The sequence below is a fragment of the Diplotaxodon limnothrissa genome, linkage group LG1 (genome assembly GCF_057381915.1).
Source record: "Diplotaxodon limnothrissa isolate DT_005_m linkage group LG1, D_limnothrissa_male_GT1.1, whole genome shotgun sequence".
Classification (NCBI taxonomy): domain Eukaryota; kingdom Metazoa; phylum Chordata; class Actinopteri; order Cichliformes; family Cichlidae; genus Diplotaxodon; species Diplotaxodon limnothrissa.
The window spans coordinates 44,001,451-44,027,098 of record NC_140596.1 but is presented as its reverse complement, the minus strand read 5'-3'; positions in this window follow the sequence as shown (position 1 = coordinate 44,027,098).

Here is a 25,648-nt window from a genome sequence, read left to right as displayed (position 1 = left end):
GTCGAGTGAGCGTGCATCAGGGGACCCAGACTTCTGCCTGGGACCCCTTTCTTTCCCCAAACCCTAACCCCTAACCCCTAACCCTAACCCTAACCCCCTAACCCTAACCCTAACCCTAACCCTAACCCCTAATCCTAACCCTAACCAATTTGGCCCTAATCCCACCCACTTGAATACTAATTTGTCCCAAAACCCTTAAAAAATGAGCCCCAACCCATATTCTGGCCCTAACCCTAACCACTCCATTAATCTGGCCCTAACCCTAACCTAATTAACCTTAATCTGGCCCCAACCCTATTCCTTACTTTAGCCCCAACCCACGTGACAAACCCTAACCCTAACCACTTGGTGTTCTGGCCTTAGCCCTAATTAATTGGGTTCATAATTCATAATTAAATAATTTTTGATTTGGCCCTAACCCTAATTACTGGATAAAAATTACTTGCAATTTATTAAAAACACTCAATTCATGACTTACAAAAAATTACTATATACACAATAATAAAAAAATACAGTAGACATGGTTAAATGTGGTTAAAAAATTGTTTCTACGATTATAAATTATTTACATGGTTAAAAAATTAAAATCTTTCTAAAAACATGTTTTTGCCAGTGAGGAGTGATTAAAAACTACATTTGTAAAAATTCTATTCGAAAAATTAAAAGCGAAAAGGTAAAAACACTAATTTGGCTTTCTAAAACTAAATTCGAACTGAAAAAAAGTGGGAGGGTATAAATAGAAGGGGAAGGCACTCGCTGCTCATTTCATTCCAAACCATCGGACAGAGCAGACCTCTGAGAGCAAGCCTGTTTCCCATTTATTTTTGTGTGTGCCTGGCCTGAAGAAGACCTTCACAGGTCGAAACGTTGCCACATAGGCACACAAATTCATATTCATTTGGCCTATTGTAATTTGATTTCTTTTTTCTTTAATAACTAAAAGGTTTTTTTCAAAACCAATTCATTTTTTAATTTTATTTCTTTAAAAATTTAAGTTAAAAATTACATATTTAAGTTAAAGCTTTAAAAATTTACTTTAAAAATTTAATTTAAAATTTGGTAGAAAAACCAATTAACAAAAACACTCGCCTCCATCCAACTCACCATGGTTGGATGGACTTCTGACTGGACCCTGGTGCGCCATGGCGGACGCCGTGGACAATCCAAGGTCCAGGCCCCTTACCGAGGGATGGCCCGTGCACCGCCCGCCTCCAATTGGAGGAGGGGCCCAAACACTCATCCTAACCCCTAACCCCCTAACCTGTAAAGAAAAGGAAAAAGGAAAAAATTAAAACAAAGAAATACTTACTTGTTGAAAACCTGTATAAAAGGAAAAAGAAAGGTCGTACCTGACAGAGTCACATTAAGCCGGGCCAGTCTGAAGAAGGCACTACTCCGCCGAAACGTCACGTGGGCCCCGAGCTACTTCACCCAAGATATGGGCAATTTTTTGAACACCCGGGCAGGGTCTCCATCTCCCGGCCCCCATTGATGGACCGTGCACCCAGGACCCTCTAGGGGGGACCTGCTTTATCTCATCCCTAACCAGCCTGTGCCTCGTGGGGGTGGGAGATGCCCCTGCCTGAGGTCCAGACCCTAACCCTAACCAGGGGGGGGTCTGAAACTTAAACCTTGAAAGGAAAAAAACCCTAAGGGAAAACACCCTAGAGAAAAAATTAAATAAAAAAAGTACTTACCTGTAAAAAATAATAAAAAAATACTTACCTGCCGCCAGAACCTGTATAAAAGGAAAGAGAGAAACACTTAAGGAAAAAACCTGTAAAGAAAGGAAACAGAGAAAAACTTAAAGAAAAAACCTGTAAAGAAAAGGAAAAAGGAAAAAATTAAAACAAAGAAATACTTACTTGTTGAAAACCTGTATAAAAGGAAAAAGAAAGGTCGTACCTGACAGAGTCACATTAAGCCGGGCCAGTCTGAAGAAGGCACTACTCCGCCGAAACGTCACGTGGGCCCCGAGCTACTTCACCCAAGATATGGGCAATTTTTTGAACACCCGGGCAGGGTCTCCATCTCCCGGCCCCCATTGATGGACCGTGCACCCAGGACCCTCTAGGGGGGACCTGCTTTATCTCATCCCTAACCAGCCTGTGCCTCGTGGGGGTGGGAGATGCCCCTGCCTGAGGTCCAGACCCTAACCCTAACCAGGGGGGGGTCTGAAACTTAAACCTTGAAAGAAAAAAACCCTAAGGGAAAACACCCTAGAGAAAAAATTAAATAAAAAAAGTACTTACCTGTAAAAAATAATAAAAAAATACTTACCTGCCGCCAGAACCTGTATAAAAGGAAAGAGAGAAACACTTAAGGAAAAAACCTGTAAAGAAAGGAAACAGAGAAAAACTTAAAGAAAAAACCTGTAAAGAAAAGGAAAAAGGAAAAAATTAAAACAAAGAAATACTTACTTGTTGAAAACCTGTATAAAAGGAAAAAGAAAGGTCGTACCTGACAGAGTCACATTAAGCCGGGCCAGTCTGAAGAAGGCACTACTCCGCCGAAACGTCACGTGGGCCCCGAGCTACTTCACCCAAGATATGGGCAATTTTTTGAACACCCGGGCAGGGTCTCCATCTCCCGGCCCCCATTGATGGACCGTGCACCCAGGACCCTCTAGGGGGGACCTGCTTTATCTCATCCCTAACCAGCCTGTGCCTCGTGGGGGTGGGAGATGCCCCTGCCTGAGGTCCAGACCCTAACCCTAACCAGGGGGGGGTCTGAAACTTAAACCTTGAAAGGAAAAAAACCCTAAGGGAAAACACCCTAGAGAAAAAATTAAATAAAAAAAGTACTTACCTGTAAAAAATAATAAAAAAATACTTACCTGCCGCCAGAACCTGTATAAAAGGAAAGAGAGAAACACTTAAGGAAAAAACCTGTAAAGAAAGGAAACAGAGAAAAACTTAAAGAAAAAACCTGTAAAGAAAAGGAAAAAGGAAAAAATTAAAACAAAGAAATACTTACTTGTTGAAAACCTGTATAAAAGGAAAAAGAAAGGTCGTACCTGACAGAGTCACATTAAGCCGGGCCAGTCTGAAGAAGGCACTACTCCGCCGAAACGTCACGTGGGCCCCGAGCTACTTCACCCAAGATATGGGCAATTTTTTGAACACCCGGGCAGGGTCTCCATCTCCCGGCCCCCATTGATGGACCGTGCACCCAGGACCCTCTAGGGGGGACCTGCTTTATCTCATCCCTAACCAGCCTGTGCCTCGTGGGGGTGGGAGATGCCCCTGCCTGAGGTCCAGACCCTAACCCTAACCAGGGGGGGGTCTGAAACTTAAACCTTGAAAGGAAAAAAACCCTAAGGGAAAACACCCTAGAGAAAAAATTAAATAAAAAAAGTACTTACCTGTAAAAAATAATAAAAAAATACTTACCTGCCGCCAGAACCTGTATAAAAGGAAAGAGAGAAACACTTAAGGAAAAAACCTGTAAAGAAAGGAAACAGAGAAAAACTTAAAGAAAAAACCTGTAAAGAAAAGGAAAAAGGAAAAAATTAAAACAAAGAAATACTTACTTGTTGAAAACCTGTATAAAAGGAAAAAGAAAGGTCGTACCTGACAGAGTCACATTAAGCCGGGCCAGTCTGAAGAAGGCACTACTCCGCCGAAACGTCACGTGGGCCCCGAGCTACTTCACCCAAGATATGGGCAATTTTTTGAACACCCGGGCAGGGTCTCCATCTCCCGGCCCCCATTGATGGACCGTGCACCCAGGACCCTCTAGGGGGGACCTGCTTTATCTCATCCCTAACCAGCCTGTGCCTCGTGGGGGTGGGAGATGCCCCTGCCTGAGGTCCAGACCCTAACCCTAACCAGGGGGGGGTCTGAAACTTAAACCTTGAAAGGAAAAAAACCCTAAGGGAAAACACCCTAGAGAAAAAATTAAATAAAAAAAGTACTTACCTGTAAAAAATAATAAAAAAAATACTTACCTGCCGCCAGAACCTGTATAAAAGGAAAGAGAGAAACACTTAAGGAAAAAACCTGTAAAGAAAGGAAACAGAGAAAAACTTAAAGAAAAAACCTGTAAAGAAAAGGAAAAAGGAAAAAATTAAAACAAAGAAATACTTACTTGTTGAAAACCTGTATAAAAGGAAAAAGAAAGGTCGTACCTGACAGAGTCACATTAAGCCGGGCCAGTCTGAAGAAGGCACTACTCCGCCGAAACGTCACGTGGGCCCCGAGCTACTTCACCCAAGATATGGGCAATTTTTTGAACACCCGGGCAGGGTCTCCATCTCCCGGCCCCCATTGATGGACCGTGCACCCAGGACCCTCTAGGGGGGACCTGCTTTATCTCATCCCTAACCAGCCTGTGCCTCGTGGGGGTGGGAGATGCCCCTGCCTGAGGTCCAGACCCTAACCCTAACCAGGGGGGGGTCTGAAACTTAAACCTTGAAAGAAAAAAACCCTAAGGGAAAACACCCTAGAGAAAAAATTAAATAAAAAAAGTACTTACCTGTAAAAAATAATAAAAAAATACTTACCTGCCGCCAGAACCTGTATAAAAGGAAAGAGAGAAACACTTAAGGAAAAAACCTGTAAAGAAAGGAAACAGAGAAAAACTTAAAGAAAAAACCTGTAAAGAAAAGGAAAAAGGAAAAAATTAAAACAAAGAAATACTTACTTGTTGAAAACCTGTATAAAAGGAAAAAGAAAGGTCGTACCTGACAGAGTCACATTAAGCCGGGCCAGTCTGAAGAAGGCACTACTCCGCCGAAACGTCACGTGGGCCCCGAGCTACTTCACCCAAGATATGGGCAATTTTTTGAACACCCGGGCAGGGTCTCCATCTCCCGGCCCCCATTGATGGACCGTGCACCCAGGACCCTCTAGGGGGGACCTGCTTTATCTCATCCCTAACCCTAACCCTAACCCCTAACCCCTAACCCTAACCCTAACCCTTCTTTCCCCAAACCCTTACCAGCCAGGTCCCGGTGGAGTGGGCGATGCCCCTACCCACATCTCCTACCCTAACCCTAACCTATCCCCCCCTCCCTGTCCCAACCCCAGAAAAAACAGAAAAAAAGCCTAAAAAAATGGAAAAACAAAAAACAGAAAAAGAAGCCTAAATAGAGTGGTTACTAAGGATGGGGGTGCCAGAAAAACAAGATGATAGACAGAGTGGACTAAGGAATAGGGGGTGCCATAAAGAAAAAGGATAGAAAGAAAGCTCCCCAAGTAGGGTTGAGAAGAAAAGAGAGAGAGTAAGAAAGCTCCCCAAGTAGGGTTGAGAGGAAAAGAGGAAAAAAGAGAGAAACATAGAAAAAACTAAGTACAGAAAAACTTAAAAAGCCAAGAAAAAACCTAAGTAAGAAGGAACAGAAAAAAGTAAAGACAAAAAAGTCAGAAAGAAAAGCTAAGAAAAAGTATAAATAGAGGACAAACCAGTCCCTACCCTCATTGAGCCCAGCCTGATGAAGGCGAAGTAACGCCGAAACGTCGCGACGGGCTCAATAGAACAACTAATGGCCACTACTACCCAATGATGGGCAATTTTTTGATCCGGGGGCATCAGTGCCTACCCCAGTCGAGTGAGCGTGCATCAGGGGACCCAGACTTCTGCCTGGGACCCCTTTCTTTCCCCAAACCCTTACCAGCCAGGTCCCGGTGGAGTGGGCGATGCCCCTACCCACATCTCCTACCCTAACCCTAACCTATCCCCCCCTCCCTGTCCCAACCCCAGAAAAAACAGAAAAAAAGCCTAAAAAAATGGAAAAACAAAAAACAGAAAAAGAAGCCTAAATAGAGTGGTTACTAAGGATGGGGGTGCCAGAAAAACAAGATGATAGACAGAGTGGACTAAGGAATAGGGGGTGCCATAAAGAAAAAGGATAGAAAGAAAGCTCCCCAAGTAGGGTTGAGAAGAAAAGAGAGAGAGTAAGAAAGCTCCCCAAGTAGGGTTGAGAGGAAAAGAGGAAAAAAGAGAGAAACATAGAAAAAACTAAGTACAGAAAAACTTAAAAAGCCAAGAAAAAACCTAAGTAAGAAGGAACAGAAAAAAGTAAAGACAAAAAAGTCAGAAAGAAAAGCTAAGAAAAAGTATAAATAGAGGACAAACCAGTCCCTACCCTCATTGAGCCCAGCCTGATGAAGGCGAAGTAACGCCGAAACGTCGCGACGGGCTCAATAGAACAACTAATGGCCACTACTACCCAATGATGGGCAATTTTTTGATCCGGGGGCATCAGTGCCTACCCCAGTCGAGTGAGCGTGCATCAGGGGACCCAGACTTCTGCCTGGGACCCCTTTCTTTCCCCAAACCCTTACCAGCCAGGTCCCGGTGGAGTGGGCGATGCCCCTACCCACATCTCCTACCCTAACCCTAACCTATCCCCCCCTCCCTGTCCCAACCCCAGAAAAAACAGAAAAAAAGCCTAAAAAAATGGAAAAACAAAAAACAGAAAAAGAAGCCTAAATAGAGTGGTTACTAAGGATGGGGGTGCCAGAAAAACAAGATGATAGACAGAGTGGACTAAGGAATAGGGGGTGCCATAAAGAAAAAGGATAGAAAGAAAGCTCCCCAAGTAGGGTTGAGAAGAAAAGAGAGAGAGTAAGAAAGCTCCCCAAGTAGGGTTGAGAGGAAAAGAGGAAAAAAGAGAGAAACATAGAAAAAACTAAGTACAGAAAAACTTAAAAAGCCAAGAAAAAACCTAAGTAAGAAGGAACAGAAAAAAGTAAAGACAAAAAAGTCAGAAAGAAAAGCTAAGAAAAAGTATAAATAGAGGACAAACCAGTCCCTACCCTCATTGAGCCCAGCCTGATGAAGGCGAAGTAACGCCGAAACGTCGCGACGGGCTCAATAGAACAACTAATGGCCACTACTACCCAATGATGGGCAATTTTTTGATCCGGGGGCATCAGTGCCTACCCCAGTCGAGTGAGCGTGCATCAGGGGACCCAGACTTCTGCCTGGGACCCCTTTCTTTCCCCAAACCCTTACCAGCCAGGTCCCGGTGGAGTGGGCGATGCCCCTACCCACATCTCCTACCCTAACCCTAACCTATCCCCCCCTCCCTGTCCCAACCCCAGAAAAAACAGAAAAAAAGCCTAAAAAAATGGAAAAACAAAAAACAGAAAAAGAAGCCTAAATAGAGTGGTTACTAAGGATGGGGGTGCCAGAAAAACAAGATGATAGACAGAGTGGACTAAGGAATAGGGGGTGCCATAAAGAAAAAGGATAGAAAGAAAGCTCCCCAAGTAGGGTTGAGAAGAAAAGAGAGAGAGTAAGAAAGCTCCCCAAGTAGGGTTGAGAGGAAAAGAGGAAAAAAGAGAGAAACATAGAAAAAACTAAGTACAGAAAAACTTAAAAAGCCAAGAAAAAACCTAAGTAAGAAGGAACAGAAAAAAGTAAAGACAAAAAAGTCAGAAAGAAAAGCTAAGAAAAAGTATAAATAGAGGACAAACCAGTCCCTACCCTCATTGAGCCCAGCCTGATGAAGGCGAAGTAACGCCGAAACGTCGCGACGGGCTCAATAGAACAACTAATGGCCACTACTACCCAATGATGGGCAATTTTTTGATCCGGGGGCATCAGTGCCTACCCCAGTCGAGTGAGCGTGCATCAGGGGACCCAGACTTCTGCCTGGGACCCCTTTCTTTCCCCAAACCCTTACCAGCCAGGTCCCGGTGGAGTGGGCGATGCCCCTACCCACATCTCCTACCCTAACCCTAACCTATCCCCCCCTCCCTGTCCCAACCCCAGAAAAAACAGAAAAAAAGCCTAAAAAAATGGAAAAACAAAAAACAGAAAAAGAAGCCTAAATAGAGTGGTTACTAAGGATGGGGGTGCCAGAAAAACAAGATGATAGACAGAGTGGACTAAGGAATAGGGGGTGCCATAAAGAAAAAGGATAGAAAGAAAGCTCCCCAAGTAGGGTTGAGAAGAAAAGAGAGAGAGTAAGAAAGCTCCCCAAGTAGGGTTGAGAGGAAAAGAGGAAAAAAGAGAGAAACATAGAAAAAACTAAGTACAGAAAAACTTAAAAAGCCAAGAAAAAACCTAAGTAAGAAGGAACAGAAAAAAGTAAAGACAAAAAAGTCAGAAAGAAAAGCTAAGAAAAAGTATAAATAGAGGACAAACCAGTCCCTACCCTCATTGAGCCCAGCCTGATGAAGGCGAAGTAACGCCGAAACGTCGCGACGGGCTCAATAGAACAACTAATGGCCACTACTACCCAATGATGGGCAATTTTTTGATCCGGGGGCATCAGTGCCTACCCCAGTCGAGTGAGCGTGCATCAGGGGACCCAGACTTCTGCCTGGGACCCCTTTCTTTCCCCAAACCCTTACCAGCCAGGTCCCGGTGGAGTGGGCGATGCCCCTACCCACATCTCCTACCCTAACCCTAACCTATCCCCCCCTCCCTGTCCCAACCCCAGAAAAAACAGAAAAAAAGCCTAAAAAAATGGAAAAACAAAAAACAGAAAAAGAAGCCTAAATAGAGTGGTTACTAAGGATGGGGGTGCCAGAAAAACAAGATGATAGACAGAGTGGACTAAGGAATAGGGGGTGCCATAAAGAAAAAGGATAGAAAGAAAGCTCCCCAAGTAGGGTTGAGAAGAAAAGAGAGAGAGTAAGAAAGCTCCCCAAGTAGGGTTGAGAGGAAAAGAGGAAAAAAGAGAGAAACATAGAAAAAACTAAGTACAGAAAAACTTAAAAAGCCAAGAAAAAACCTAAGTAAGAAGGAACAGAAAAAAGTAAAGACAAAAAAGTCAGAAAGAAAAGCTAAGAAAAAGTATAAATAGAGGACAAACCAGTCCCTACCCTCATTGAGCCCAGCCTGATGAAGGCGAAGTAACGCCGAAACGTCGCGACGGGCTCAATAGAACAACTAATGGCCACTACTACCCAATGATGGGCAATTTTTTGATCCGGGGGCATCAGTGCCTACCCCAGTCGAGTGAGCGTGCATCAGGGGACCCAGACTTCTGCCTGGGACCCCTTTCTTTCCCCAAACCCTAACCCTAAACACGTAAGAAACTAAGAAAGAATTTTTGAAAAACACAAATAGAAAAACCTAAAAGAGGGAGGAGTCAACTAAAAGTATAAAAGCCAAGAGAGGCAGAACACAAACAGACAGAAACACATTGGGCCAGCCTGAGGAAGGCGAATCTACGCCGAAACGTCGCGAAGGCCCAATGAAGTGCACTAAACCCTAGAAATGGGTAATTTTTTGAACCAGGGCAGGGACACCACTACCCAGCCCCATCGATGGCCCGTGCACTTCAGGCTACCAGCTTGCTGGTGGCCTGTTCCTTACTCAACACCTAACCCCTAACCCTAACCCTATGCTTGTTGCCATGCTTGTCATATTCATCATCATCATTGCTGTTATAATCATTCCACCTGTCTCTGTACATATTTGCTGAAGCACCCTGACCATGAGGTTTTATCCTAACCTTAACCGGCTCGAAACCTGCGCTGGAGTTAACCTTATCTTTGATGCCCAGCCCTGAATTCAATCCTGACCCTAACCACCTTGAACCCTATATTGGTTTAACCCTTGACCCCAAAAACCCTCTTCTTTCCCCCCCCCCCTCCCCCCCTCCCCTCTCTCCCTCTCCCTCACCCTTTTCTCTCGCTCTCCCTCCCTCCCTCCCTCCTCCCCTCCCTCCCCATCTGGAAGCCTCATGCTCAGGATGCTAAAACAATCCCTTTTCAGGGCACCAAATCGGGGACATGGTTCCTTGAGCCGGGAGCAAGGATGGCCTGTGCATTGGGACCCAATCGGGCCCCCACCTTACCTTCTCCTAACCGGCCTGTGCCCCTTGTCCACCCACTCCTGGAGCCCTCTGTCCTTACACAAAGCACTGTATATATGTGTGTATATTCAATAACTGTACATATCATCAACATAATTCGAATTGTGATACTGTTCTTTTAACTCTCATATGGAGAGAGACTTTATGTGGAAACTGTATATCTCTATTCACAGATTACTGTCATCCAGTGTACATATTGTTTGATGGTATATATCATCAACGCCATTCTGTTTGTGATGATTTTTATTTAACTCTCATATGGAGAGTAATGTTTTGTGAAAACTGTATCCCTCTTCACAAATTACGGTGGGCCAAAATGCTCCTGAACACTGCAAACAAGTAAGCATCCAATCAATTTGAATTTTTTTAAAGGGACCTCTGACTCACGGAGCAGGTGCTCTTCTCATTGGTCGAGGAGACCCGCAAAGTTTGAATTTTGACTTGCGCAGTGTACACACAGAACATAACTGAGGTTTTGTTATGCTGTATTCATTCTTCTAGTAAGCCAGCCTGAAGAAGGTTCATGCGAACCGAAACGTCGCGTTTTTGGCTTACTTTTATTGATATTTGTTCATTTTGGATTTTTGGTATTGAGCAAAAATAAAGCTCTTAGTTATTATACCAAGCTAAACGTGAGTGTCTTCAGTTTGCGCACAGCTGCTTAACATTACTAGCACAGTCACCAGTGACCAGTTAGTTAAGTTAAAGCCACGAGTGGGACCGCAAACATGCCCACGTTTACAGCAGAGGACCAGTGGACCACCGTCCGACGGCGTGGAAACCGGAGAGGAGATCGCGGCTTTACGAGCGGCCGGAGGTCACCCCGACGGACCAGCTACCCGTCCCGCAACAGACGCCGGACCTACGCATCGGTGGTGAGAGGACGTGACTACCGGGATGAGAGAGAAATCCCGCACGTATGGCAGCACAACCAGCGGAGAGAACGGCCGACTGAGGATCGCTATGCTGCCCAACACAGAGATCGGACTGAACGAGAGCAGCGGTTTGAACGGGGGCGAGCCCAGGACAAACGGGGAGATCGCTACTTCACGAGCGACCGGAGGTCACCCCGACGGACCAGCTACCCGTCCCGCAATGGACGCCGGACCTACGCATCGGTGGTGAGAGGACGGGACCACCGGGAGGAGAGAGAAATCCCGCACACATGGCAGCCAAACCAGCAGAGATGGCGAACGACTGCGGACCGCCATACTGCCCGTCACCGAGAGCGGCGTTTTGAACAGAGACCAGCCCAGAATAGACGGTATGTGAAACACGCCAGATCCGAACGATCTGAGCCTCCCACGAACAAAATACCGTCTGATGACCCAGACTTTTCTACCAAAGTGCGTATTATTCATAGACTCATTAAATCAGTCCACCACCTTAAAAATGTCTCAAGGGATGCATACCCGCCCTCTTTGAATAAAATAGCCCAGAACTTGATGACTGTTATTAAGCCGGCTGTCCCAAGTGAACGGACACAGGCGCTGATTGAGGGTAATGCTCAAAACTGGGCGCACAACGCTGTTTTAATCCTCCGTGAACATTATTCTGAGGCGATGGAGGAGGAATTAAAAAGCCTTTTTGAGTTCCCTAAGCAGGACTGGAGGGGACCCTTTGAAGTGGCGACATCCTGGGCCAAACGCAACCTGGGCCGCCGCCTCCAGCCTGAGTCGCTAGAACAGACCGAGGCAGTCATCGTGGCTAGACTGGCAGACACCAGATCGGCAGGGCGGGGCCATACAGCCGGCAAGCCGAGACGACAACCAGAGGCGAGGGAGGACCTGATGCAGCTCGACCCTGTCGAGCCTCCGGTGGAGGTGTTGCAGCCAGCCTCTTCCCACACGCGACCTGCCGCACCACAGCCCAGCACCAGCCGGGCCATTAAAGTTACTGCGCAGATCCATGCTCCGCCTGTAGCGAGCGCTGTAACCATGGTGACAGCGACGACCATGACGGACCCCATCAGAGGTGACTGGTCACCCCTCATAGAGAGACTGGTGGAGGAGGACGGTGACCTGAGGCCCACCACCACCCCTCAGGAAGATTCTCCTGAACCAGAGCCCGAACCAATGTCACCTAAAGACCAGAGAGTGATAAGGGTCCTCGACGCTCTCCACGTGACCTCCACTGGGGAGAAGTCACCTCCACCCGCTCAGCCTCCACAGCCTTCTGAGGACATGGAGATCGAGGTAATGGACCTCACACAGGGGGAATCCACCCCCACCAAATCCAAGGGAGGCAGAAGAACAGCGCCCAAATCCCCGACAGCTTCACACTCCAGCCTGCCACGCACCACTCAGGATAGACTGAAATCCTGCGTGCAGACCCGCCTCCAAACGAGGAGAATTGAGGAATCCTCCTTGTCTCCTCCCCCTTCACCAGGTTCACCTATTCAGCAAACGCACCCTCCAACGAGACACCCGAACACGCAGAAGAAACTGCAAGACTGGAGTCTTCACATCAGAGAAACATCACTCATCATGGGTGACTCGAATGTGTGTAAACTCCCATCTTTTTCAGCACCAGGAATACAAATTGACAGTTTTCCCGGGGCGAAATGGTGCCACGCACAAGCCCTTTTGGAAAAAGCGACCTGCGACGAAGATTTGGAAACACTGGTGTTATCTTTTGGCCTAAACAATAGGTCACAAAGAGACAAGGACACACCGGTCACAGAGCTGAAAAAGGCACTGCAGACAGCCCAGGAAAGATTTCCTGAGGCCGACATCTACATTCCAGCTATTAACTTCTCCTCAACTCTGCCCCTGAATGAACAGGAAACACTGCTGCATTTGAACACTTTTATTGCAGGTCTGGACGAACACATACCCACTCTTCCTGATTCAATGTTCCACACAGAGAAGGACAATATCCACTGGACTGATAAGACAGCGAAGTGTATGTTGGAGCATTGGAGCAACTATGTAAATGTTGTATCCCCGTGAACCCAGCTTACAGGGAGGGGGTAAGTTTTGACAATTGCAACAGTGTCATTAATTTATCTAAACACTTTCAGCCTTCCACTGCTCAGCGGACCCTTTTAAGTAGGGGCCTTAATTTTATTCCCACAAAAGGCCACAATAAAAATTTCCTATTACAATGTAGATACGACATCCAACAATATCACAGAAGGGTCAAATTGGCTATACATTTTGGAGATAAGTCTGACACAGAACTCCAACCCTTCACTCCCAAATCTGATTGGTCTCCTCCCTTGGGCCAGCTTCCACCTGAGGTGTCCACCTTGGTGAAAGCTGATTATGAATATTTTGATAATCATTTCCACATTGACCGCATCAAACCTAACTTAAAGGGAGAAGAAACCAAAGCTCTAAAAGAACTAAGAGAAAACAAACAAATAATTATAAAACCGGCAGACAAAGGAAGTGCTGTGGTCATCCTGGACAGAGATCAATATTTACAGGAGGGCTACAGACAACTAAATGATACAACATACTACTCAAAATTGAAGAAACCCATCTATTTGGACACACTGCCTATTGTGGAGAAAATAATTAATAATCTTTATCAAAAGAAATTCATTAATATGAAACAAAAAAACTATTTATTGGGCTCCTCTGAGCCAAGAGGAAGGCTGTTTTATTTGCTACCCAAAATCCACAAAGACCCGGCTAAGTGGTCTGTACCATTCCAGGTGCCTCCCGGGCGTCCCATTGTATCTGATTGTGAAAGTGAAACATACTACACAGCAGAATATCTGGACTTTTTCCTAAACCCCTTGTCCACAAAGCATGACAGTTATATTAAAGATACATATGACTTTGTGGAGAAGGTGAAACAGGCAGAGGTACCCCCAAACTCATTTCTTTTCTCGATTGATATTGACAGCCTTTATACCAATATTGATATTAAGGAGGGAATGAACTCCATTAGGAATATTTTCCACAAATTTCCAGAAAAGAAAAGGCCAGAAAAAGAATTATTACAATTATTGGAAATCAATCTGACAAGAAATGACTTTGAGTTCAACGGGGACTTCTTCTTACAAATAAAAGGGACAGCCATGGGTAAGAAATTTGCCCCAGCATACGCCAACATATTCATGGCTGAATGGGAAACTGCAGCCCTGGCAAAATGTAATAAAAAACCATTGTATTATTACAGGTTTCTTGATGACATCTGGGGAGTATGGCCTCATTCTGAACAAGATTTTGAAACGTTTCTAACCACTCTGAATAATCACAATGACTCAATTAAACTTAAATCCACAATTAGCGACGCCACAATTGACTTCTTGGACACAACCACCTTTAAAGGCCCAAATTTTTCACAGACCCACAAATTGGACATTAAAGTGTTTTTCAAACCCACGGACACACATGCATTGTTATTTAAAACAAGCTTCCACCCGAAACATACCTTTGCTGGTCTAATTAAGTCCCAATTATTGCGATTCCACAGAATCTGCACCCAGCGGACTGATTTCAGAGCAGCGACCAAAATTCTATTTGCAGCTCTCGCCACTAGGGGGTACTGTCGCTCTTTCCTTAGGAAATGTTTTAAATCATTCCTACAGACCAAACCCATTGATCTGACCCCTATCCTACCAGTGATTGTGACATATGCCCCATCAACATGTAAACTGATCAGAGTGATTAAGAACAACTTTCAAGATCTTGTCCAGAAAACCCAATTACTGGGTGATCATAAGGTGATAGCGGCCTTTAGGAGGAATAAAAACCTGAGGGATTTCCTCATTAAGGCAAAACTTTCACCTCTCTCTGAGCCCAAACTCAGAGACCAGGGGCAATTTTTTAAGCACCAAACATGGTTGCGCAGCTTCTCAAATGGAAATGTATTCCACTCACAATGTAACGGTACTCCACGCTCCAGGAACTGTATTTATGTGATTACTTGCAGCCAATGTGGCATCCAATATGTTGGTGAGACAGGCAACACACTTCTGACCAGATTCACCCAGCACAGGTACAATGTGTTAAGGAAAAAGAACACACACACGCATTTGGTGAAACACTTCCTGTCACATGGCTGGAAATCGGTCAGAGCAACAGTGATACAGGCAAACCCCAGATGGACAGCTCAGCAGAGGAGGAAGGCTGAAAGAGGCTGGATTGCCAAATTAGACACTGTACACCCTAAGGGGTTAAATGAAAAAAGTTTTTAAAGGGACATAAAGTCCACACAATGTACATAATTGTTGTTTATTAGTGTCTTGTTGTTGCTATGCTTGTTGCCATGCTTGTCATATTCATCATCATCATTGCTGTTATAATCATTCCACCTGTCTCTGTACATATTTGCTGAAGCACCCTGACCATGAGGTTTTATCCTAACCTTAACCGGCTCGAAACCTGCGCTGGAGTTAACCTTATCTTTGATGCCCAGCCCTGAATTCAATCCTGACCCTAACCACCTTGAACCCTATATTGGTTTAACCCTTGACCCCAAAAACCCTCTTCTTTCCCCCCCCCCCTCCCCCCCTCCCCTCTCTCCCTCTCCCTCACCCTTTTCTCTCGCTCTCCCTCCCTCCCTCCCTCCTCCCCTCCCTCCCCATCTGGAAGCCTCATGCTCAGGATGCTAAAACAATCCCTTTTCAGGGCACCAAATCGGGGACATGGTTCCTTGAGCCGGGAGCAAGGATGGCCTGTGCATTGGGACCCAATCGGGCCCCCACCTTACCTTCTCCTAACCGGCCTGTGCCCCTTGTCCACCCACTCCTGGAGCCCTCTGTCCTTACACAAAGCACTGTATATATGTGTGTATATTCAATAACTGTACATATCATCAACATAATTCGAATTGTGATACTGTTCTTTTAACTCTCATATGGAGAGAGACTTTATGTGGAAACTGTATATCTCTATTCACAGATTACTGTCATCCAGTGTACATATTGTTTGATGGTATATATCATCAACGCCATTCTGTTTGTGATGATTTTTATTTAACTCTCATATGGAGAGTAATGTTTTGTGAAAACTGTATCCCTCTTCACAAATTACGGTGGGCCAAAATGCTCCTGAACACTGCAAACAAGTAAGCATCCAATCAATTTGAATTTTTTTAAAGGGACCTCTGACTCACGGAGCAGGTGCTCTTCTCATTGGTCGAGGAGACCCGCAAAGTTTGAATTTTGACTTGCGCAGTGTACACACAGAACATAACTGAGGTTTTGTTATGCTGTATTCATTCTTCTAGTAAGCCAGCCTGAAGAAGGTTCATGCGAACCGAAACGTCGCGTTTTTGGCTTACTTTTATTGATATTTGTTCATTTTGGATTTTTGGTATTGAGCAAAAATAAAGCTCTTAGTTATTATACCAAGCTAAACGTGAGTGTCTTCAGTTTGCGCACAGCTGCTTAACATTACTAGCACAGTCACCAGTGACCAGTTAGTTAAGTTAAAGCCACGAGTGGGACCGCAAACATGCCCACGTTTACAGCAGAGGACCAGTGGACCACCGTCCGACGGCGTGGAAACCGGAGAGGAGATCGCGGCTTTACGAGCGGCCGGAGGTCACCCCGACGGACCAGCTACCCGTCCCGCAACAGACGCCGGACCTACGCATCGGTGGTGAGAGGACGTGACTACCGGGATGAGAGAGAAATCCCGCACGTATGGCAGCACAACCAGCGGAGAGAACGGCCGACTGAGGATCGCTATGCTGCCCAACACAGAGATCGGACTGAACGAGAGCAGCGGTTTGAACGGGGGCGAGCCCAGGACAAACGGGGAGATCGCTACTTCACGAGCGACCGGAGGTCACCCCGACGGACCAGCTACCCGTCCCGCAATGGACGCCGGACCTACGCATCGGTGGTGAGAGGACGGGACCACCGGGAGGAGAGAGAAATCCCGCACACATGGCAGCCAAACCAGCAGAGATGGCGAACGACTGCGGACCGCCATACTGCCCGTCACCGAGAGCGGCGTTTTGAACAGAGACCAGCCCAGAATAGACGGTATGTGAAACACGCCAGATCCGAACGATCTGAGCCTCCCACGAACAAAATACCGTCTGATGACCCAGACTTTTCTACCAAAGTGCGTATTATTCATAGACTCATTAAATCAGTCCACCACCTTAAAAATGTCTCAAGGGATGCATACCCGCCCTCTTTGAATAAAATAGCCCAGAACTTGATGACTGTTATTAAGCCGGCTGTCCCAAGTGAACGGACACAGGCGCTGATTGAGGGTAATGCTCAAAACTGGGCGCACAACGCTGTTTTAATCCTCCGTGAACATTATTCTGAGGCGATGGAGGAGGAATTAAAAAGCCTTTTTGAGTTCCCTAAGCAGGACTGGAGGGGACCCTTTGAAGTGGCGACATCCTGGGCCAAACGCAACCTGGGCCGCCGCCTCCAGCCTGAGTCGCTAGAACAGACCGAGGCAGTCATCGTGGCTAGACTGGCAGACACCAGATCGGCAGGGCGGGGCCATACAGCCGGCAAGCCGAGACGACAACCAGAGGCGAGGGAGGACCTGATGCAGCTCGACCCTGTCGAGCCTCCGGTGGAGGTGTTGCAGCCAGCCTCTTCCCACACGCGACCTGCCGCACCACAGCCCAGCACCAGCCGGGCCATTAAAGTTACTGCGCAGATCCATGCTCCGCCTGTAGCGAGCGCTGTAACCATGGTGACAGCGACGACCATGACGGACCCCATCAGAGGTGACTGGTCACCCCTCATAGAGAGACTGGTGGAGGAGGACGGTGACCTGAGGCCCACCACCACCCCTCAGGAAGATTCTCCTGAACCAGAGCCCGAACCAATGTCACCTAAAGACCAGAGAGTGATAAGGGTCCTCGACGCTCTCCACGTGACCTCCACTGGGGAGAAGTCACCTCCACCCGCTCAGCCTCCACAGCCTTCTGAGGACATGGAGATCGAGGTAATGGACCTCACACAGGGGGAATCCACCCCCACCAAATCCAAGGGAGGCAGAAGAACAGCGCCCAAATCCCCGACAGCTTCACACTCCAGCCTGCCACGCACCACTCAGGATAGACTGAAATCCTGCGTGCAGACCCGCCTCCAAACGAGGAGAATTGAGGAATCCTCCTTGTCTCCTCCCCCTTCACCAGGTTCACCTATTCAGCAAACGCACCCTCCAACGAGACACCCGAACACGCAGAAGAAACTGCAAGACTGGAGTCTTCACATCAGAGAAACATCACTCATCATGGGTGACTCGAATGTGTGTAAACTCCCATCTTTTTCAGCACCAGGAATACAAATTGACAGTTTTCCCGGGGCGAAATGGTGCCACGCACAAGCCCTTTTGGAAAAAGCGACCTGCGACGAAGATTTGGAAACACTGGTGTTATCTTTTGGCCTAAACAATAGGTCACAAAGAGACAAGGACACACCGGTCACAGAGCTGAAAAAGGCACTGCAGACAGCCCAGGAAAGATTTCCTGAGGCCGACATCTACATTCCAGCTATTAACTTCTCCTCAACTCTGCCCCTGAATGAACAGGAAACACTGCTGCATTTGAACACTTTTATTGCAGGTCTGGACGAACACATACCCACTCTTCCTGATTCAATGTTCCACACAGAGAAGGACAATATCCACTGGACTGATAAGACAGCGAAGTGTATGTTGGAGCATTGGAGCAACTATGTAAATGTTGTATCCCCGTGAACCCAGCTTACAGGGAGGGGGTAAGTTTTGACAATTGCAACAGTGTCATTAATTTATCTAAACACTTTCAGCCTTCCACTGCTCAGCGGACCCTTTTAAGTAGGGGCCTTAATTTTATTCCCACAAAAGGCCACAATAAAAATTTCCTATTACAATGTAGATACGACATCCAACAATATCACAGAAGGGTCAAATTGGCTATACATTTTGGAGATAAGTCTGACACAGAACTCCAACCCTTCACTCCCAAATCTGATTGGTCTCCTCCCTTGGGCCAGCTTCCACCTGAGGTGTCCACCTTGGTGAAAGCTGATTATGAATATTTTGATAATCATTTCCACATTGACCGCATCAAACCTAACTTAAAGGGAGAAGAAACCAAAGCTCTAAAAGAACTAAGAGAAAACAAACAAATAATTATAAAACCGGCAGACAAAGGAAGTGCTGTGGTCATCCTGGACAGAGATCAATATTTACAGGAGGGCTACAGACAACTAAATGATACAACATACTACTCAAAATTGAAGAAACCCATCTATTTGGACACACTGCCTATTGTGGAGAAAATAATTAATAATCTTTATCAAAAGAAATTCATTAATATGAAACAAAAAAACTATTTATTGGGCTCCTCTGAGCCAAGAGGAAGGCTGTTTTATTTGCTACCCAAAATCCACAAAGACCCGGCTAAGTGGTCTGTACCATTCCAGGTGCCTCCCGGGCGTCCCATTGTATCTGATTGTGAAAGTGAAACATACTACACAGCAGAATATCTGGACTTTTTCCTAAACCCCTTGTCCACAAAGCATGACAGTTATATTAAAGATACATATGACTTTGTGGAGAAGGTGAAACAGGCAGAGGTACCCCCAAACTCATTTCTTTTCTCGATTGATATTGACAGCCTTTATACCAATATTGATATTAAGGAGGGAATGAACTCCATTAGGAATATTTTCCACAAATTTCCAGAAAAGAAAAGGCCAGAAAAAGAATTATTACAATTATTGGAAATCAATCTGACAAGAAATGACTTTGAGTTCAACGGGGACTTCTTCTTACAAATAAAAGGGACAGCCATGGGTAAGAAATTTGCCCCAGCATACGCCAACATATTCATGGCTGAATGGGAAACTGCAGCCCTGGCAAAATGTAATAAAAAACCATTGTATTATTACAGGTTTCTTGATGACATCTGGGGAGTATGGCCTCATTCTGAACAAGATTTTGAAACGTTTCTAACCACTCTGAATAATCACAATGACTCAATTAAACTTAAATCCACAATTAGCGACGCCACAATTGACTTCTTGGACACAACCACCTTTAAAGGCCCAAATTTTTCACAGACCCACAAATTGGACATTAAAGTGTTTTTCAAACCCACGGACACACATGCATTGTTATTTAAAACAAGCTTCCACCCGAAACATACCTTTGCTGGTCTAATTAAGTCCCAATTATTGCGATTCCACAGAATCTGCACCCAGCGGACTGATTTCAGAGCAGCGACCAAAATTCTATTTGCAGCTCTCGCCACTAGGGGGTACTGTCGCTCTTTCCTTAGGAAATGTTTTAAATCATTCCTACAGACCAAACCCATTGATCTGACCCCTATCCTACCAGTGATTGTGACATATGCCCCATCAACATGTAAACTGATCAGAGTGATTAAGAACAACTTTCAAGATCTTGTCCAGAAAACCCAATTACTGGGTGATCATAAGGTGATAGCGGCCTTTAGGAGGAATAAAAACCTGAGGGATTTCCTCATTAAGGCAAAACTTTCACCTCTCTCTGAGCCCAAACTCAGAGACCAGGGGCAATTTTTTAAGCACCAAACATGGTTGCGCAGCTTCTCAAATGGAAATGTATTCCACTCACAATGTAACGGTACTCCACGCTCCAGGAACTGTATTTATGTGATTACTTGCAGCCAATGTGGCATCCAATATGTTGGTGAGACAGGCAACACACTTCTGACCAGATTCACCCAGCACAGGTACAATGTGTTAAGGAAAAAGAACACACACACGCATTTGGTGAAACACTTCCTGTCACATGGCTGGAAATCGGTCAGAGCAACAGTGATACAGGCAAACCCCAGATGGACAGCTCAGCAGAGGAGGAAGGCTGAAAGAGGCTGGATTGCCAAATTAGACACTGTACACCCTAAGGGGTTAAATGAAAAAAGTTTTTAAAGGGACATAAAGTCCACACAATGTACATAATTGTTGTTTATTAGTGTCTTGTTGTTGCTATGCTTGTTGCCATGCTTGTCATATTCATCATCATCATTGCTGTTATAATCATTCCACCTGTCTCTGTACATATTTGCTGAAGCACCCTGACCATGAGGTTTTATCCTAACCTTAACCGGCTCGAAACCTGCGCTGGAGTTAACCTTATCTTTGATGCCCAGCCCTGAATTCAATCCTGACCCTAACCACCTTGAACCCTATATTGGTTTAACCCTTGACCCCAAAAACCCTCTTCTTTCCCCCCCCCCCTCCCCCCCTCCCCTCTCTCCCTCTCCCTCACCCTTTTCTCTCGCTCTCCCTCCCTCCCTCCCTCCTCCCCTCCCTCCCCATCTGGAAGCCTCATGCTCAGGATGCTAAAACAATCCCTTTTCAGGGCACCAAATCGGGGACATGGTTCCTTGAGCCGGGAGCAAGGATGGCCTGTGCATTGGGACCCAATCGGGCCCCCACCTTACCTTCTCCTAACCGGCCTGTGCCCCTTGTCCACCCACTCCTGGAGCCCTCTGTCCTTACACAAAGCACTGTATATATGTGTGTATATTCAATAACTGTACATATCATCAACATAATTCGAATTGTGATACTGTTCTTTTAACTCTCATATGGAGAGAGACTTTATGTGGAAACTGTATATCTCTATTCACAGATTACTGTCATCCAGTGTACATATTGTTTGATGGTATATATCATCAACGCCATTCTGTTTGTGATGATTTTTATTTAACTCTCATATGGAGAGTAATGTTTTGTGAAAACTGTATCCCTCTTCACAAATTACGGTGGGCCAAAATGCTCCTGAACACTGCAAACAAGTAAGCATCCAATCAATTTGAATTTTTTTAAAGGGACCTCTGACTCACGGAGCAGGTGCTCTTCTCATTGGTCGAGGAGACCCGCAAAGTTTGAATTTTGACTTGCGCAGTGTACACACAGAACATAACTGAGGTTTTGTTATGCTGTATTCATTCTTCTAGTAAGCCAGCCTGAAGAAGGTTCATGCGAACCGAAACGTCGCGTTTTTGGCTTACTTTTATTGATATTTGTTCATTTTGGATTTTTGGTATTGAGCAAAAATAAAGCTCTTAGTTATTATACCAAGCTAAACGTGAGTGTCTTCAGTTTGCGCACAGCTGCTTAACATTACTAGCACAGTCACCAGTGACCAGTTAGTTAAGTTAAAGCCACGAGTGGGACCGCAAACATGCCCACGTTTACAGCAGAGGACCAGTGGACCACCGTCCGACGGCGTGGAAACCGGAGAGGAGATCGCGGCTTTACGAGCGGCCGGAGGTCACCCCGACGGACCAGCTACCCGTCCCGCAACAGACGCCGGACCTACGCATCGGTGGTGAGAGGACGTGACTACCGGGATGAGAGAGAAATCCCGCACGTATGGCAGCACAACCAGCGGAGAGAACGGCCGACTGAGGATCGCTATGCTGCCCAACACAGAGATCGGACTGAACGAGAGCAGCGGTTTGAACGGGGGCGAGCCCAGGACAAACGGGGAGATCGCTACTTCACGAGCGACCGGAGGTCACCCCGACGGACCAGCTACCCGTCCCGCAATGGACGCCGGACCTACGCATCGGTGGTGAGAGGACGGGACCACCGGGAGGAGAGAGAAATCCCGCACACATGGCAGCCAAACCAGCAGAGATGGCGAACGACTGCGGACCGCCATACTGCCCGTCACCGAGAGCGGCGTTTTGAACAGAGACCAGCCCAGAATAGACGGTATGTGAAACACGCCAGATCCGAACGATCTGAGCCTCCCACGAACAAAATACCGTCTGATGACCCAGACTTTTCTACCAAAGTGCGTATTATTCATAGACTCATTAAATCAGTCCACCACCTTAAAAATGTCTCAAGGGATGCATACCCGCCCTCTTTGAATAAAATAGCCCAGAACTTGATGACTGTTATTAAGCCGGCTGTCCCAAGTGAACGGACACAGGCGCTGATTGAGGGTAATGCTCAAAACTGGGCGCACAACGCTGTTTTAATCCTCCGTGAACATTATTCTGAGGCGATGGAGGAGGAATTAAAAAGCCTTTTTGAGTTCCCTAAGCAGGACTGGAGGGGACCCTTTGAAGTGGCGACATCCTGGGCCAAACGCAACCTGGGCCGCCGCCTCCAGCCTGAGTCGCTAGAACAGACCGAGGCAGTCATCGTGGCTAGACTGGCAGACACCAGATCGGCAGGGCGGGGCCATACAGCCGGCAAGCCGAGACGACAACCAGAGGCGAGGGAGGACCTGATGCAGCTCGACCCTGTCGAGCCTCCGGTGGAGGTGTTGCAGCCAGCCTCTTCCCACACGCGACCTGCCGCACCACAGCCCAGCACCAGCCGGGCCATTAAAGTTACTGCGCAGATCCATGCTCCGCCTGTAGCGAGCGCTGTAACCATGGTGACAGCGACGACCATGACGGACCCCATCAGAGGTGACTGGTCACCCCTCATAGAGAGACTGGTGGAGGAGGACGGTGACCTGAGGCCCACCACCACCCCTCAGGAAGATTCTCCTGAACCAGAGCCCGAACCAATGTCACCTAAAGACCAGAGAGTGATAAGGGTCCTCGACGCTCTCCACGTGACCTCCACTGGGGAGAAGTCACCTCCACCCGCTCAGCCTCCACAGCCTTCTGAGGACATGGAGATCGAGGTAATGGACCTCACACAGGGGGAATCCACCCCCACCAAATCCAAGGGAGGCAGAAGAACAGCGCCCAAATCCCCGACAGCTTCACACTCCAGCCTGCCACGCACCACTCAGGATAGACTGAAATCCTGCGTGCAGACCCGCCTCCAAACGAGGAGAATTGAGGAATCCTCCTTGTCTCCTCCCCCTTCACCAGGTTCACCTATTCAGCAAACGCACCCTCCAACGAGACACCCGAACACGCAGAAGAAACTGCAAGACTGGAGTCTTCACATCAGAGAAACATCACTCATCATGGGTGACTCGAATGTGTGTAAACTCCCATCTTTTTCAGCACCAGGAATACAAATTGACAGTTTTCCCGGGGCGAAATGGTGCCACGCACAAGCCCTTTTGGAAAAAGCGACCTGCGACGAAGATTTGGAAACACTGGTGTTATCTTTTGGCCTAAACAATAGGTCACAAAGAGACAAGGACACACCGGTCACAGAGCTGAAAAAGGCACTGCAGACAGCCCAGGAAAGATTTCCTGAGGCCGACATCTACATTCCAGCTATTAACTTCTCCTCAACTCTGCCCCTGAATGAACAGGAAACACTGCTGCATTTGAACACTTTTATTGCAGGTCTGGACGAACACATACCCACTCTTCCTGATTCAATGTTCCACACAGAGAAGGACAATATCCACTGGACTGATAAGACAGCGAAGTGTATGTTGGAGCATTGGAGCAACTATGTAAATGTTGTATCCCCGTGAACCCAGCTTACAGGGAGGGGGTAAGTTTTGACAATTGCAACAGTGTCATTAATTTATCTAAACACTTTCAGCCTTCCACTGCTCAGCGGACCCTTTTAAGTAGGGGCCTTAATTTTATTCCCACAAAAGGCCACAATAAAAATTTCCTATTACAATGTAGATACGACATCCAACAATATCACAGAAGGGTCAAATTGGCTATACATTTTGGAGATAAGTCTGACACAGAACTCCAACCCTTCACTCCCAAATCTGATTGGTCTCCTCCCTTGGGCCAGCTTCCACCTGAGGTGTCCACCTTGGTGAAAGCTGATTATGAATATTTTGATAATCATTTCCACATTGACCGCATCAAACCTAACTTAAAGGGAGAAGAAACCAAAGCTCTAAAAGAACTAAGAGAAAACAAACAAATAATTATAAAACCGGCAGACAAAGGAAGTGCTGTGGTCATCCTGGACAGAGATCAATATTTACAGGAGGGCTACAGACAACTAAATGATACAACATACTACTCAAAATTGAAGAAACCCATCTATTTGGACACACTGCCTATTGTGGAGAAAATAATTAATAATCTTTATCAAAAGAAATTCATTAATATGAAACAAAAAAACTATTTATTGGGCTCCTCTGAGCCAAGAGGAAGGCTGTTTTATTTGCTACCCAAAATCCACAAAGACCCGGCTAAGTGGTCTGTACCATTCCAGGTGCCTCCCGGGCGTCCCATTGTATCTGATTGTGAAAGTGAAACATACTACACAGCAGAATATCTGGACTTTTTCCTAAACCCCTTGTCCACAAAGCATGACAGTTATATTAAAGATACATATGACTTTGTGGAGAAGGTGAAACAGGCAGAGGTACCCCCAAACTCATTTCTTTTCTCGATTGATATTGACAGCCTTTATACCAATATTGATATTAAGGAGGGAATGAACTCCATTAGGAATATTTTCCACAAATTTCCAGAAAAGAAAAGGCCAGAAAAAGAATTATTACAATTATTGGAAATCAATCTGACAAGAAATGACTTTGAGTTCAACGGGGACTTCTTCTTACAAATAAAAGGGACAGCCATGGGTAAGAAATTTGCCCCAGCATACGCCAACATATTCATGGCTGAATGGGAAACTGCAGCCCTGGCAAAATGTAATAAAAAACCATTGTATTATTACAGGTTTCTTGATGACATCTGGGGAGTATGGCCTCATTCTGAACAAGATTTTGAAACGTTTCTAACCACTCTGAATAATCACAATGACTCAATTAAACTTAAATCCACAATTAGCGACGCCACAATTGACTTCTTGGACACAACCACCTTTAAAGGCCCAAATTTTTCACAGACCCACAAATTGGACATTAAAGTGTTTTTCAAACCCACGGACACACATGCATTGTTATTTAAAACAAGCTTCCACCCGAAACATACCTTTGCTGGTCTAATTAAGTCCCAATTATTGCGATTCCACAGAATCTGCACCCAGCGGACTGATTTCAGAGCAGCGACCAAAATTCTATTTGCAGCTCTCGCCACTAGGGGGTA